The sequence below is a fragment of the Sander lucioperca genome, chromosome 22 (assembly GCF_008315115.2).
Source record: "Sander lucioperca isolate FBNREF2018 chromosome 22, SLUC_FBN_1.2, whole genome shotgun sequence".
NCBI classification, from domain to species: Eukaryota; Metazoa; Chordata; class Actinopteri; order Perciformes; family Percidae; genus Sander; species Sander lucioperca.
The window spans coordinates 23,248,642-23,266,347 of record NC_050194.1 but is presented as its reverse complement, the minus strand read 5'-3'; the positions used below and the strand labels follow the sequence as shown (position 1 = coordinate 23,266,347).

The 17,706-nt window shown below is 41.7% G+C and overlaps 1 long non-coding RNA gene across 1 annotated transcript; it reads left to right on the top strand.

The window, feature by feature from the left end:
* The first annotated feature begins 44 nt into the window (after positions 1–44).
* Positions 45–17,125, top strand: LOC116061309. Its single transcript, XR_004107690.1, has 3 exons — positions 45–55; positions 9,244–9,247; positions 17,025–17,125. It is a non-coding gene; the product is annotated as an uncharacterized LOC116061309 (long non-coding RNA).
* The last annotated feature ends 581 nt before the right edge of the window (positions 17,126–17,706 follow it).

The window sequence follows — 17,706 nt, the reverse complement described above, 5'->3', positions numbered from 1 at the left end:
ACATGGCTCCACCAATGGCCATATCCTCTATACATGAACACTCTTCACACCTTCTGTTTTTCAGACTGTGAAGAAACAGCGTCTTTATGTGGCGAGAATTGGCAAACTACATATGGTGTCAGGGAGGTCCGTGTACTTGGCGGCCAACGGATTTTCGTTTTGAAAGGAAAAAAACAAAAACGAAAAACGGCCAGTTTCCCAATTACCATTAGTAAATAGGAAAACAAAAAACGGAAAACAACCCATTATTCGTTTTTTGTTTTGATATTAAAAAACGGAAAACGAAAAACAATCTCGTTATCCGATTGTCTTTGATGTATTTGTAGATGGAACTCGGAAATTAAAATGTGTGTATAAATCTTATTCCTTTGTCAGTACCCGATCTGTACCGCCTGTAAAATCCGTTCTGTGCACTGCCTGATCAGTTCTACGCTTGCGCGAACACCGGCAAACTTCACAGCTCTATGCACGCATTGGCGTAAGGATGTTTGGACATTCCCGGTTACCGGAAGAAAACATTAGACAGTGACAGTAGACCGTTATGATGGCAGAGATGAAGTTTACAAGGTGTTTGCTGGAGTTGCCTAAAGTATCTGTTAATGATATATGGAGGGTCGTCCGGCCATCCAGTACAACACCATGTAGCAAATTAAATAAAGGCTTCAAATTTTACGTTTCATCATTTCTTTGCAACTTTGAAGGTAATTTGCTAACGCTAGCTAGCCTGAGCTAGAAGCCTTGCTTTGGTGTTTTAAGTCATGACTCCGTCCTGCTTCAGGTTAACCATGCTTTTAATAAAGTTTAAGCATGTGTATACCTCTCACTTTATGTGTTTGTACTTTTATGAAAGTATCAGGTAAAACAGGGCTACAAATGAGATCTCTGTGAGAGACCAGCTAACTCCTAGCAAACTATTATGTAGCTCAATGCTGGACATTTCACCCCTAATTCCGGTCACTTTACTGTATTTGTATTTGTTTAGTATTTGGTTTAGAAGCCTTTATTGGTGATTTTTACGGTACAAAGTCCTGCTACATACGTACATAGCTAGCTATATGCTCCGCTATGTCGCGTTAGCATGCAGCTACAATAGTTAGCTATGAGTATGCTAACGTTAGATTGTAGTGGAACGAAGCAGCACTTTCTAACGTCAAAAATCACAGATAAAGGCTTCTGAACCAAACACTACACAATCGGACATGTTTCAGCAGGAATGTGACCCGGAATTGGGGAGAATTTAACAACATTGCCAGCTAAAATGACCGTTAGCATGTAGCTACTATAGTGTTTACTGCCGTTATCATGTAGCTACTATAGTGGTATACAGCAGTGGTGGCTGGGAGAGCTGTCATCCCATCTTCAAAAGGACACTTATGTACGTTTACACTTCATCGCATTAATAATAGACAGTCTATGGTTATTAGTCAAGACGAAGTTTAAAGGTAAAAACATTAACGTAAACAACACAACAACGATGTCGCTACACGGTTTTGGATCAGTGACAAGTTTCGAATGTTTGTAGCTATGACTATTGTATAATAAATCCATCCATCCATCTTCTTCCGCTTATCCGGTAGAGGGTCACGGGGGTAGCAGCTCCAGCAGGGGACCCCAAACTTCCCTTTCCCGAGCCACATTAACCAGCTCCAACTGGGGGATCCCGAGGCGTTCCCAGGCCAGGTTGGAGATATAATCCCTCCACCTAGTCCTGGGTCTTCCCCGAGGCCTCCTCCCAGCTGGACGTGCCTGGAACACCTCCCTAGGGAGGCGCCCAGGGGGCATCCTTACCAGATGCCCGAACCACCTCAACTGGCTCCTTTCGACGCGAAGGAGCAGCGGCTCTACTCCGAGCTCCTCACGGATGACTGAGCTTCTCACCCTATCTCTAAGGGAGACGCTAGTCACCCTCCTGAGGAAACCCATTTCGGCCGCTTGTACCCTGGATCTCGTTCTTTCGGTCATGACCCAGCCTTCATGACCATAGGTGAGGGTAGGAACGAAAACTGACCGGTAGATTGAGAGCTTTGCCTTCTGGCTCAGCTCTCTTTTCGTCACAACGGTGCGATAAATTGAGTGTAATACCGCACCCGCTGCGCCGATTCTCCGACCAATCTCCCGCTCCATTGTCCCCTCTCTCGCGAACAATACCCCAAGGTACTTGAACTCCTTCACTTGGGGTAAAGACTCATTCCCTACCTGGAGAAGGCACTCCATCGGTTTCCTGCTGAGAACCATGGCCTCAGATTTAGAGGTGCTGATCCTCATCCCAGCCGCTTCACACTCGGCTGCGAACCAATCCAGTGAGTGCTGAAGGTCACAGGCCGACGATGCCATCAGGACCACATTATCCGCAAAAAGCAGCGATGAGATCCCCAGCTCACCAAACTGCAACCCCTCTCCACCCCGACTACGCCTCGATATCCTGTCCATAAATACTACAAACAGGATTGGTGACAAATTGGCGGAGGCCAACTCTCACCTGAAACGAGTCCGACTTACTGCCGAGAACCCGGACACAGCTCTTGCTTTGGCCGTACAGAGATTGGATGGCCCTGAGAAGGGACCCCCTCACCCCATACTCCTGCAGCACCTCCCACAGTATCTCCCGGGGGACCCGGTCATACGCCTTCTCCAGATCCACAAAGCACATGTAGACCGGTTGGGCATACTCCCAGGCTCCCTCCAGGATCCTTGCGAGAGTAAAGATCTGGTCCGTTGTTCCACGACCAGGACGGAATCCGCATTGTTCCTCTTCAACCTGAGGTTCGACTATCGACCGAACCCTCCTTTCCAGCACCTTGGAGTAGACTTTACCGGGAAGGCTGAGAAGTGTGATACCCCTGTAATTGGCACACACCCTCTGGTCCCCCTTTTTGAAAAGGGGAACCACCACCCCGGTCTGCCACTCCTTAGGCACCGTCCCCGACTTCCACGCAATGTTGAAGAGGCGTGTCAACCAAGACAACCCCTCCACACCCAGAGCTTTAAGCATTTCTGGACGGATCTCATCAATCCCTGGGGCTTTGCCACTGTGGAGTTGTTTAACTACCTCAGCAACTTCCACCAGGGAAATTGACGACAATCCCCCATCATCCTCCAGCTCTGCCTCTACCATAGAGGGCGTATTAGTCGGATGTAGGAGTTCCTCAAAGTGCTCCTTCCACCGCCCTATTACCTCCTCAGTTGAGGTCAACAGCGTCCCATCCTTACTGTACACAGCTTGGATGGTTCCCCGCTTCCCCCTCCTGAGGTGGCGAACAGTTTTCCAGAAGCACCTTGGTGCCGACCGAAAGTCCTTCTCCATGTCTTCTCCGAACTTCTCCCACACCCGCTGCTTTGCCTCTTTCACGGCAGAGGCTGCAGCCCTTCGGGCCCTTCGGTACCTTGCAACTGCCTCCGGAGTCCTCTGGGATAACATATCCCGGAAAGACTCCTTCTTCAGTCGGACGGCTTCCCTGACCACCGGTGTCCACCACGGTGTTCGTGGGTTACCGCCCCTTGAGGCACCTAAGACCCTAAGACCACAGCTCCCCGCCGCAGCTTCAGCAATGGAAACTTTGAACATTGTCCACTCGGGTTCAATGCCCCCAGCCTCCACAGGGATGCACGAAAAGCTACACCGGAGGTGTGAGTTGAAAGTCTGTCGGACAGGGGCCTCCTCCAGACGTTCCCAATTTACCCGCACTACCCGTTTGGGCTTACCAGGTCTGTCCAGAGTCTTCCCACACCCTCTGACCCAACTCACCACCAGATGGTGATCAGTTGACAGCTCTGCCCCTCTCTTCACCCGAGTGTCCAAAACATACGGCCTCAGATCAGATGAAACGATTATAAAATCGATCATTGACCTTTGGCCTAGGGTGCTCTGGTACCAAGTACACTTATGAGCATCCCTATGTTCGAACATGGTGTTCGTTATAGACAATCCATGACTAGCACAGAAGTCCAACAACAAACAACCACTCTGATTTAGATCAGGGAGGCCGTTCCTCCCAATCACGCCTCTCCATGTGTCTCCTTCATTTCCCACGTGCGCGTTGAAGTCCCCCAGCAGAACTATGGAGTCCCCCACTGGAGCCCCATACAGGACTCCATTGAAGGTCTCCAAGAAGGCCGAATACTCCGAGCTCTTGTTTGGTGCATACGCACAAACAACAGTCAGAGTTTTCCCCCCCACAACCAGCAGGCGTAGGGAGGCGACCCTCTCGTCCACCGGGGTAAACTCCAACGTAGCGGCGCTCAGCCGGGGGCTTGTGAGTATCCCCACACCCGCCCAGCGCCTCACACCCTGGGCAACTCCGGAGAAGAAAAGAGTCCAACCCTTATCCAGGAGTATGGTTCCAGAACCGAGACTGTGCGTAGAGGTAAGCCCCACCAGATCCAACTGGTAGCGCTCCACCTCCCGCACAAGTTCCGGCTCCTTCCCCCACAGAGAGGTGACGTTCCACGTCCCCAGAGCCAGCGTCTGCTGCCCGGGTCTGGTCCGTCGAGGCCCCTGACCTTCACTGCCACCCATGTGGCAGCGAACCCGACCTCAGCGGTTCCTCCCACAGGTGGTGGGCCCATGGGTTGGAGAGAGAGGTGCCACGTAGCTTTTTCGGGCTGTGCCCGGCCGGGCTCCGTGGCAAACCCGGCCACCAGGCGCTCGCTGACGGGCCCTCCATCTGGGCCTGGCTCCAGACGGGGGCCCCGGGCTTCCTCCGGGCAGGGTCACTCCATCTCTACCTCGTAGATCTTTATTATACAACAAAAAAACCCTATTGTATAATAAAGATTTAATAAAAAAAGATTTAATAAAAAAGTTGTAATGTTTGGTCGTAAAGTGTTAAAGTGTTCTCTTAATACATCCATGGTTGACACATGGTACAAACATAGACTGTAAATCGCACATGGACATTGTTAGTTAATTATGCGCATGCACAGAACGGATCTTACAGGCGGTACTGGCCAATAAATGCTATTGAAGGGCGGGTCTTGGCGTGGCGGGAGTAACTTCCGGGTCACGAAAAAATACCAATGCAAAATTAAGGAATACGACTTATACACACGTATTTTAATTTCCGAGTTCCATCTACAAATACATCAAAGACAATCGGATAACGAGATTGTTTTTCGTTTTCTAATATCAAAACAAAAAATGAATAATGGGTTGTTTTCCGTTTTTTGTTTTCCTATTTACTAATGGTAATTGGGAAACTGGCCGTTTTTCGTTTTTGTTTTTTTCCTTTCAAAACGAAAATCCGTTGGCCACCAAGTACACGGACCCAGGGACTGGAGAGACCATTTAAAATGGTCTATATTTGACCCTAATTTTGGTCAATGCCCCATTTTTGTGGTGCACATAACCTCCGGTGCCAAGAATGAGATATGATTGTTTTGTTGATGTCTCTTTAGTTAATTTTGTTTTGATGATCACAAATCATTGTCTCTCATCCTTACTTTGTTACTTTGTCAGAAAAAAAAAATGTGTTTTTGCATAAATATCTTTATTTCTGAAGTGAACATTGAAAATGATCTTGCACATATACTAAGTTGTCCCAGCTGGGTGTTTTATTATTGTATCTTTTAAATTGTATTTGGTATCTTATAATTAGATGGCTTGTACTTAGTGACCACAAACAATTGTTTTCATTTTTTCTTTTTCTTTTTGTAATATTCAAATATGTTTAATTTATACTCCAAATTATTTCTCAAAGACTTGAAATCCTTTACAGCCACTCTTATTGTCTACACTAGACATCTTCCTACATTAACATGAATAATTCCACTGTTAATTTCAGTGTAACCTATGGAAGATTCTCTTAACCATTTATACAGTACGTGGCAAAAAATATGTGAATGTGGTATTATATGTTATATGTGGTATTGTATAAAGTATTTGCACACCCATATGTGATTGTTCAACATGTCATTTCAAAACCATGGACATTAATCTGCTGCTGTAACAAGATCCACCCTATGGGAAGTCTTTCCATCAGATGTTGAACCTGCTGCAAACATTTTCTCCCATTTATTTATTAACAAGAGCATTATTGAGGTCCAACACTGATGTTGGGTGATCAGTTCTGGCTCTCAGTCTGTGTTCAAGTTCATCCCAAAGGGTGTCTGTGCAGGCCAGTCAAGTTCTTCCACACCAAACTGGGAAAACATACAGTATTTTTTTAAGGAGCTGGCTTTGTGCACAGGGAGGAAGAAAGGGGTAAACACAAACTGTTGCCACAAATTGGAGATTTCCCTTCAGTGCCCAAACATGACAAACAGCCCCAGACCAAAAGTGCACGAAAGTGTGTATGCAGGGGTGTCTACATACGTTTGGCCATATAGTGTAGGTAATTATTTACTTAACGTTGTGTCCCCACAGAGCAATTACATTGGATAAATAAATACATACAGTGTACAAGTACTCTGGCAGTTTACATACAGTCCACTGCAGTCAGGACACATTATGTGTCATCATACTGCACTACCCCATATAATATGACCTTTATTTTCTCTGCTTGGATGGCAGAAACTATTATTTTAACCAATATGGACTATACCAGAGCCTAATGGAAAAAGGGGATATTTTGGGTGCAGAATATGAGCTTGGTCAGAGTCACTTTTACCAGCATGTTATAAAACATCCTACTCATGCAAGGTGTTGCTCAACTCCTGTGATCTTCCAGACTGTCTGCTTCAAAGTATTTAGGCTTTTAGCTGCACAGGAAGGTCACCAACCCGGGTCAAAATACTAAAACTTATGATCCTCTTCAGGAATGTGAAGCTCCATAAACACTGTCTTGGTAAGAAGTCTTTGTTGAGATCAGGAACAACATATCTCAATGTACACTCCAAGTTTCCTTTAAGGACAGACGTGAATTCATGATGAATAACTGCGGGCTTTTACCTTTGGACCTTTGGGAGATGGTTGATCTTATTACACCATTTCACTACTCTTCCTTTATACTGATATTGTGCTATTCTTGTGCATTAAGCCCAAGATAGCTGCATCATCTGAGAATTTGATGACACAATTACCAGCTTCTGCGGCCGTGTACGTTACTCCATACAGGACAGGAGAGCAAAACACCGACAACAGACTCCTCTAGATCATGTGCAGGATGTGGATTTATTTTTGAAGAGAAGAGAAGAGACCATGCATAGAGTTCAGTTATAAATATATTTGCTGTGGGAGTAGTAATAATAGAAGTAGTAACATATCTAAGTATTTTGTTTCATATTGCATTATATAACTCATGTCACTACTATGGTCTCAGGCCAGGATAGGCTACTAGCACTGCATTATGCTTTTATATTATGACATTATATGCCATTTCTCTTCAATTTGTATTATATACTTCATAGTATTGTATTACTACTGTCTACTGCACATATATAATATATGACATGATTTCTTTTTTTATTTTATATTATTATGTATGTAGTACTGTAAATCTATGACACTTCATAGCTGCCGGAGTTGCACTATTAGACTTCTTTTGCACATATTTTTTCACATTTTACTGATTTAGTCTAAAGTATTGTGATGTATATATAATATATAGCTTTTTAATGGCACCTCTCTGTCTCTTTAATCTCTTATTTTAGTTCATTTGAGTCTTTTATGTGTGTTCTTACCTCTTAGCCTGTCTCTGTGCTGCTGGAAACGGAGATCAATGAAGTCTTATTTTATAACAACGTGCTGACTAATACAATGAACTGATATGCATAAATGCACCCAGGCACCATGCACTTTGATGTTTTATGTATGTAAGTTTATGCGCAATAGGTTATATCAAGGTTCAAACACTATTTCTATTGATCAGTAAAGTGATTGTTCAGCTAGGAGACTAAAAAAAGCATAAACAGTTCAATATTATTGATGGAACTGGGCTGTTTGTGGATGTAAGTGTAACTAAATACCAATGCTTTTGTAAATGAATGTTACATTCAAGACTTTTTATCTATTTTAAAATGTTGTTTTCCTGGAGTTTGTGCTGTTAATTCTTGGATTTGGATTGCATAGTAATCTCAGTGGTCATATAAAGTTATGAGGTTTTCTCCATTAAAAGTATGCTGTATACTCCAGATACAGATATTCCAGATACAGATATTTTTTTTAAAAAATAGAACACTTTTAGGAAATACTTCCTGGCAGGGCATCAAGCTGTGGAAGTGCTCTTCTGAGGATATGCCCTTGTGAAATTAATTGTTTCTTTTCTCCTTAGACATATAACAGCAGTAAACAGATGAGATGAGCACAAGAAACAAAGCTTCCAGATCAAAATTTGATTCAAAGAAATGTTCCTGGTTGAATTTGACAGGCCAGAGAGTCCTGAATCTGAACCTTTCAGACTCTGAGCCTCTGATTACAGGGATAACATTGGGATTTCCTTCAGTGGCAGAGCACACAACCATCACCCTGGAGACATACATCCTCAAATAAATCACATACTTGTGGATGTTCCTTATATAACATACCCTACATATTTTTATGATGTGATGAATTTACTGGTCCATACATTTTCTTCACTGCAGCTTATTCATTATTTCTCAGGGGACTGAAACCAATCCAGCACACATGTGGGCAGAAGAGAAATATTTTTGAAACATCGCTCTTGAGCCTAAGTGCAACCAAATTATGTCTACTGTAAAAGAAATTTTGCCCAGAAACAAGAACCAGCCCATCAGTAAATGATTAATAATTACAATGCTACGTATAACACTACAGGTGAAAGTGACTGGTATAGATTTAAGAAAATAAAAAATAAATTGTATTTAAATGTCAACATTTCACTTGATGTTTAGGTGCAGTGTTCTACAGTGCAATGATACATTTGTAGGAGTATCTTAAATTCAAATATATATATATATATATATATCAGTGTAAGTGTAAGTTATATTTAGAATATTTTCATCGCTTTACCTTGCTGTCAGACAGCCCTTTACGCTGGGAACTGAAGGTGTTATCTCTCTTCAAAGACGCCAGACTCCTTTGACAAAAACAGTAACTTTACCTCACAGAACACTGGAGTTGCTGGTCTGCTGCTGCCTCGATCAATTAGTTTGTGTGCTAGTTTTGTTTTTTCCTAACCCTTTCTAAACCCAAACGTCACACAATAACACTAACTAACTAATCGAGGCAGCGATTGACCAGAAACTCCCTTGTTTCAGTGAGGTAAAATTGCTGTTTATTTCAAAGGAGTCTGGTGGCTTTGAGGAGAGCTTAGATAAGAGCTTTAGTTCCCTGTCGGAAAAGGACAGCAAGGTAAAGCGGTGAAAATATTCTAAATATAGCGAACACTGAAACTACTTTTGTAGGTGTCTAGAACACGTTTAGCTGCTGCCCCCGTTCACAGCAGGACATTGGTTAGCTTCTGTGTCAGTACTCCTGTCTGCTTCTCCAAACTGGGGGCGCGGTGACTGCCATCTACTGTAGCTAATACATTGACTATGGAGAAGTAGCTCATACATCCCCACTTCAAAATATCCAAACTGTCCCTCTAACATCTCTGACAATCAGTGGACAGTCAGTCTGACAGAGAGACAATGAGTTGAACACGTATTAATCGCAACACAAAGCTACAAGTTAAAAGTAGAGATTTTAGACATGTACAGTTCCTAATAGCTTTTTGAATAATCTGCAACTGACACGCGTAACTAGATGTACAGATAAAGGTATTTAAAGCAAAAGAGCCAAGTGTTCTTTCAGATGTTCTTTCACCTTTTGATTCAATATTCATCCTGATGTCAAATCCTTCACATCACTTTGTCCCGCTCCACCACTCTCCTGTGAAATTCTGACTCTCTCTGTGCAACACTGTCTCCTAGAAATTTAGTTTTTTAAGAATTACGGATGGTGGGCGTACAAAGCGCAGGACGTTGACACCAGAGAGCTGGATTCGCGTCATGAGTCCTGTGTGTTGTTGGGTTTTTGAATAAGCTTAGGTAACAATCATGATTTTGCTTAAATGTTAATAAAGTGAACATGCCCTGTGTGCTGTTACAAGTCAGCGTTGACTTTTATTAACATTTAACCAAGACGACCATCCTTACCAGACATTAACCAAGTGTTTTGAGTGCCTAAACATAACCTTAAAACTGTTTAATTATGCTTTAGTTGGCACGAGTGGATACTGTATAGAAAAGAAATTAAATTAGTTGTCAGTGATTGTTTTGCAGGAATGATCAGGATCATGTTGACAGCGGTGGAAAGTAACTAGTAAGTAAGTACACAGCTGTTGCCATTACGCCTTATTTATGTTTTTTTTGCCTTCATAAACAAGTAATTTGACTAATATCTCTATGACTGTATGCCTGGTTAACAGGTAGAATTCATTAGCAGCAATCAAATCACTTTTTGTGTTTGTTTTATTTTTCTGACAAGAGAAACAGAAGAGTAAAATGTGTAACTAAATCTTGAGATTGGCTTCATTCAACCAGAGAGCAGGAAGAGACAGAACGGAGGTTTAAACAGCTGAGATTCTTTCATTCAACCCTTTATTTATACTCAAGAGATCATTGAGGGGAGACCCTCATTCACAACGGCAATGAGTCAAATTACAAAAACAACTAACAACACAGAAATGAAGCGACACCATCATAAGAAAATAGAAAATCAATAAAACTCTCTGAATTGGAAAGATTTTCAAGATTTGATAAATAAATTAGGAACAGGAGGATGCAAAAGAAAGTACAGTTTTGTGAAGCAATCACAAGTAGAAGTTTGCAGGTTTATAACCAGATTTCTAAACTGTCCAAAAGACACAAGTGAGTTGATTTTCAGGAAGTGTTGTAATACTGTTCAGTAAAGAGCTGCCAAGATATTGGCTGTGATGCGCCATGTTGTTGTCTGCCAACGAACAGAGTATGAAGAAGAAAAGATTTAGACATTTTCCTATTGTATTAGCATTTCAGTATGAGGTCTTAATAAGAAAGTGACCTCGTGGCCTACAGAAGCTCCATCTGATTCAGTAGGCTAGGCAGGGAATACATCATGAAAAAATCTAAAACATTTGTTGAAACATAGTTCAAGTTTTTTTTTTTTCTTTCATTTAAACTTTTTCATTGTTGGCTGTCAGCGGCTTCTTTTAAAATGATAATAATTGCTTTTTAAAAGTTCAATTCATATGCTTGATTAGTGGAACGTCTTCTCTAATCTGCATTCATATAGCGCTGCCATTGTCAGTTGTTTCATGAAAAGGAACTAAACACACTGTGAATGTCTAATGATTGCACTGGCCAGACAAATTGTGAAAATGCAATGGGCTTGATTAATTATTACATGTTTTGGGTCTTTTGGAAGCAGACTGTAAGCAGGACCGTGTAATGAGTGAGAATAGAGTTCAGTAAGAAGATTTGATTTCCACTTTAATCAGGGGGATTCTTTTGTTCTCTCTCTCTCCACCGGTACATATTCCATACTGTATGTACGGGGATGATCCCCCTGAGTTCAGGTACGTGGAAGAATCACTGATAGTTTGATCGGAACCGTCTCTGAGCGGCCTACAGCTGGATAGATAGTCCCTTCACTCAGAGAACCAAGGTTACAACATAACCGAGTGTTATGATGAAGTCACACTCTGTAAACTGAATATTCTAGGAACCACTTCTGCCTAATGGGCCATCAACAGCTCCCCCTGGCCCACAGCGAGAGGAAATTTCCACTGGAGTTGTTGTCCAGTTACACACTCTTCAATCAATACAACACTGACAGAATGCCCAAACAGTTAGGCCTGATATACCAGCTGTTTGTTGACAGTGGGGAATAGGAGTGGACTATACTGGCAGGAATGCATGCTGATGGAGAGCGGAAAAGTACTGGGTGCAGCCAACAACTACCCCCTCTTCCCCCCAACCCTTCACCTGTTAAGCACTCTTCACTAGATGTGTCTGTTTTAAACCCCAGCAGCCTGCAGTTTCAGGCATCAACAGAATAAAATTAAACTTATAGAATGAAAAGAGTTCTAATCTGTTGTGGATTCATAAAAAATGTGCTGCTACTCTTTATTGGCGACTGAAAGGCCACAATTAAAGCCATAATGACGAGGAAAACTATCCAGTGGTTGTAGCAAAATGTACTTAAAAGTATCAAAAGTGAAATTATGCATCATTATGCAACCCTGAAACAACCCCTGGTATTTAGGGATGTACTGATTAGACATTTGCTCTCCCAATGCCAATTCCGATAACAAAAAAGAAAGAAAAAAGAAAAAGAAATACTCAGCAGATATCCGATAGCCGGACCTTGCTGTGGTGCAAAGACCTGAATCAGTGAGATGCCCAATGTTACTTAATGAATGTTACTGATAATGGAAACACTAACTTTTCTAAAGATGCTGATAAAGAAACTGTATTTAAAGTGGATCAGTCATCTCTGGCTGATACCTGATCTGCTTAATAAGGGCAGTATCAGCGCCGACACCACTCTGGCAGATTACTTCTAGTCACTGATGCATTAATGTGTAAATAGCACTTTTAATGTTGTTGTAGGTCGAGGTGGAACTAACTTTAACTTCTTGGTATAGTTTCATCTAAAACAATGCATCATATTTTGAGCTCTCATATGTTTTAAAGTCTTAATTTGCAAAGTAACTTGTATCTGTCCAATATTTCCCTCTAAAAATGTAGAGGAGTGGAAGTGTCAAGTAGCATTAAATGGAAATACTCAAGTACCTCAAAATTGTACATAAGTACTTTGCTTGAGAAATACTTGAGCTACTAACTGAGCGACTGATCAAGCAAAGAAGAGAATAATAACGTGGAATACAATCAGGAAAAGAGAGTTACCAAAACCTGAATCAACATAATTAAGTCCTAGAAAAAGACTAAACAGGTCTGACCGCACTGCTCAATACCCATTAGACATCTGGGAATTGCAGTGCATGCACCTTAGCATTGTGTCACACAAATAAATAGCCAAGACATTTTACAGTTGACCACTTTAAAGCTTAGAAAATGCCCTTTCAAATCAAATCAAATGGAGTATCATCAAATTTGATGGGAGTACAAACTTTGGAGAAATTGGACTCCACATATATTAGGGTGGTAAATAAGGATGATTAGAAACAATCACAAAACCTACTTTCACATGCGTGTGGAGTAAACTGCAGTGAGAAAGAAAGCCTTCTAGGCCACGTCCACATGTACTAAAACAATCTTTTTCCCCCCCGTCTTCCCTAGCATCATTTCAAGAATATTTGCGTCCAAACGGATCCATTTGTAAATGACTCAACACGCTACTTCATATTCCAGGCCTATAGGTGGCGCTGTTTCTGCTACAGAAATTCAATTGGTTGAAGAAATTGCGCTGTATACAAACAGACAGTAGAAGAAGAAACCAAACACAATCGATACGCAAATATGTGGCTTCGCCGTCCAAACAAAGACACAAGGGCGGCGTTTTCGAATTTTTTTCACCCTGGGACCAGGTTTAAAAAAAGTGCGTCTTCAGGCAGTGCGTTTACAGAATTCGTTCGGACAATCGGCCAAAACGATGCAAAACATGTGCGTTTACACCAAAAAGCGTTTCCGTGTGGATAGGCCCTAAGCAAATATGAAATGAACTGGCCTAAATAAAGGCCATGTCTTTACTTTACTGCTCTCAATTTCTTGTGACCAAACACAAATACATCTCCAACCCAGGTAATAAATCTACTGCTGACCAAAGCCTGTTCTTTCCCAGCAGGAGCTCCTTCAGTTGATTGACACATTTTTTACCCCCTGTACTCTCTTTCAGAGGACACATCTGCCTGAAGGACGACATATTTTGCTGTGACTGGCAGATTTTAAAGTGTTGCGTGACAAGTGACACGTTCTGTTGCAGACTCAAAGGTATTTAAATCCAGACTGTACTGCAAGCAAAACAATAAAAAAACACCTGGATATAAAAGATGCTGATATCTTGTATCACAGGTGTCCTGCTCAAAATACTTTGAGCTGGAAGATTAAGAGCACGGTTGTAGCTGATATAGTACAACACAAAGCCAAGCAGCTGACATTTGAAAACAATATGACTAATACTTGTTTGGATATTGTCTAGCAGGGATCAGCATATTATCTGCTGTGAGCTGGTAAAGCTGAAATGAGCCGTGATATTTTGTGGGGGCAGATCATTCTGCAATATTAAATTCAGGTTTTTATCGCCCTTCGTGCAAAGTACAAAAGGTATAAACTAATGTTTTGATGAAGAGGCACGACAGACTGGCTTTATAAGGACAATCCCAACTGTACTGACACAGCTGCTGCTTATGTAATGGAAGATTTGACCAGGACACTGTGTTCCCTGACTAAGGAATTTCTAATCAAAACATAGGTGGCAAGCTTCCAGTGGATCATTCACAGACGGTGAACTTCTGCCCATTAACAATTTTAGACCTTTTTACGGGGGCTTGAAATACATAATATTTTAATTATTATAATATTATAATAATAAAAAACAATATTTTTAGTTTTTTTTAAATCAATTTTAGTGCTTAAAGTTTTGTTCAAGTTAAGTTCAAAGTTTGCGAACTTGTTAGTGACAGAGGACAAACAATTACAGGTTCAAAGGGCTTGAAAAAGGTTAAATATCCTGTGTCGCTGTCGGCGATGCTATGCACCTGTAACCATAGACATATAGAAAATGGACCAACAGATCCCGTTGCTCTGGACGGAAACCAGTGAAGGATATTAGAAGTACTTTTCCGGTGAGCGCTGAGCGTTACTGAGCAGTCTCCAACTGAGAGAGACGACGTAAATGTGACGTGAGCAACCTGTCTGAAAGTTGTAAGTCTTCTGGTAGCTGTGCCAAGAGAAATCTCAATCATTCCCAATCTTGCAGAGATGGAGAGCGTAGGTATATGTAAGGAGATAACATAGGCACATGCTAATTATTGCTAACTAAAATGCTAGTTAACATTAGTAATTAAACTTAAACAGCTAATGTGAGTCGAAACTGCTTGCGAGCTTCTCCTGTACTATGCGGTAATTCCTCTACTATGCGACAGTAAGTCGCGTGGTTATGACACAATCGTTAGCCTATTTTTACAAAAACGTCTGCTACGGAGCCATAACGTGAGATACAAGGTAATGGAGCCTTTTATACATTGTCGTGTTTCTTAAGAAATAAACAATGGACAAATAGAGTCTTTAAACGCTTCAGATGTAAAGTTATTCGCTGTCAAAGTGGCGCCAAAATGAATGGCAGTCAATGGGATGCTAATGGGACGTAGTTTTGGCTAATCAGAGGAGGTTGTGCCAGACTCCCGTCTTTGGCTGAGTCTCTATCTGATCTGTCAGAGGGAGAGCAGGAGACGGTTGTGAAGTTTAACGTTGGTAGTTGCCAGAGAAGAAGTTGGTTATTTCATGGTGCAGATTAGAACCCAAATTTAAACGTAAGCAACTAAAATTGCTGAATGTTAGAACATTGTGTCAAATTGGGTCGTTATTACTGTGACTTATAAAGTGTCAGGTTTAGTGTTAATAGTGTCAAAAAACATTAGCTGACGTTGTTGTTCAGTGGCTAGCTCCGAGATTATCAGCTAATGAAATGACTTAGCAGGGGGGGGTGGTTAACACTTTTGCAAGGCACTGCATCTGTGTCACATTCTCATAAGGGGCTGAGCCCCCCTAAAGTCTGATCCTAGAATCACCCCTGCTTCTGCCCTTCAGGAGGAGGAAGTTAATAAGGAGCAGAGGGCATCTGACTGTGTTATCATCCCGATATGGATGAAGGTGGATGGAATTCCCTTCAGTTTATGAGCAACTTCAAACTGCATGGCCTCCCCCAAGAATAAGCCCATCGGCAATTTATTGAATTGAATAAAAATCAACATGAAAACAGATCTACAGAAAGCCTTTTAGTACAAAAACTCTCCTTGAGCAGCTGCAGCAGCTCTTTTGTTTGACTGATAGCAAATTGGCCTCTTGTATGTCTATTTTAAAACAAGTAAAACCGTTAATGTTCACTAATTCAGCCAAACTGAGCCTGCTCACTACCACTTAAAACCTGCTCATAAGCATGTCAGATATAGTCAAAAGTATTCATACTTTTACTCTGGGACTGTTTTTACGGTACGGACCTGGCCGTTTAATTCCAATGAAAATAAATCGTAATGATACAGAATACAATGACATTTAAGACAATAAAGTGCATCCAACTTTGCTCTGTGGTTCCAAAAAGAAAGAAAATCTTATCTGTTTCTCAGCATATTAAATTATGTGCAAAATGCAACAGTGTCTAGTGCCTTTTTCATGTTTGTAAGGGAAATCTCCAACTGTGTGTCAACGGTTTGTGTTAGTCCCTATCCTGTTTTAACATGACAATGCCCCATGCACAAAGCCATGCTTCAAAAAGAAATAGTTTTCCCGGTTTGGTGTAGAAAAGGTTGACTGGTCTGCACATAGCACTGACCTCAACCCCATCCAAATGTAATGTAATGTATCCTTACGAGATCAATCAAGTAGGCTTCTTCTAACACCTTTGGATGAACTGGAGCGCCGACTGTGAGCTAGATCTGATCACCAACATCATTGTTGGACCTCAATAATGCTGTTATGGCTGACTGGGAAGAAATCCCTGCAGCAGGTTCAACATGTGGTGGAAAGCCAGGTATAATAATAATTATAATTAATTCATTACAATGTTTTCACTCTGTTGTTATTACACACATTACACACAGGCCTGAAATACACACACTTGCTCAATACCTATACGTGCACTAATGGAGAGATGTCAGAGTGAGGGGGCTGCAGCTGTCAATGGACAGGCTGCCCCAAGCAGTTGGGGGTTTGGTGCCTTGCCAATAGCACCTTGGCAGTGCCCAGGAAGTGAACTGGTTCCCAAACAAACTGCCTACAGACTGAGCTACTGCCTCCCCTAAATTAGTAGGCTATTGTTGATTATAAAAAAGTTAAAACATTGGTGATGTTTTAGAACAATATACTTTTAGGTCAAAAATGTAACTTATTTAATGTAAACTGCTGTGAGACTGAGTGACACTGAAACTGAGCCGAAAATGATTGTTTCAATGCTGATTAAGCCTAATCCTCACCCCAAACCCTAGCTTCTAAAGAATTGAATAAGTCACGTCTGTTATTTAGCATAAAGGTAGAAGCTCTGGAAGACCTATTGTTTAATCAACTTTGAGAGCCATCCCCTGTTGGGCCAGACAAAGAATGAGTATTCCTGTAGTTTGGAAACAATTGACACTGTCTTGGATTAGGGACACTTTTTCCTTTGAAGACATCTGACCAATACGGAGGGATTTAATTTGAGGAACCATCCTCAGCTCCTTAGGATAAATTTGGAGACTTCACAACGGTTAAGGACTGTTTGAATGTGTCTCCCGAAGGGGAGGCATGTTTGGCAGTCCACTGCTTACAGTGTTGTACATGTATTGTCTATGATGTATTGTATTTTGTCAAGTCACATGACTGTTTTTATGTGACTCCATCAGGGAGAAACGTAGATCAGTCCACTGTCAGCTGCAGTGTAACATTTGCTTTTGTCATGTCAGTTTTCACCATGTTGTTTATTAAACCTTTTGCTTAACTTTCAATTGGAGCAAAGCCTTTCTCCTTCCTTCTCAGAAATCAAACGATCACGTTGTGTGCTTTTATATTTTCTAACACTATCAGTATATTCCTATTCCCAGGAACATTATTTTGTAACTTGGGTGTTCAGTTAATCACCTAGTTATTTATATAATAAAAGCCTCTCTTATCATACCATTCACTAGCCCCGCC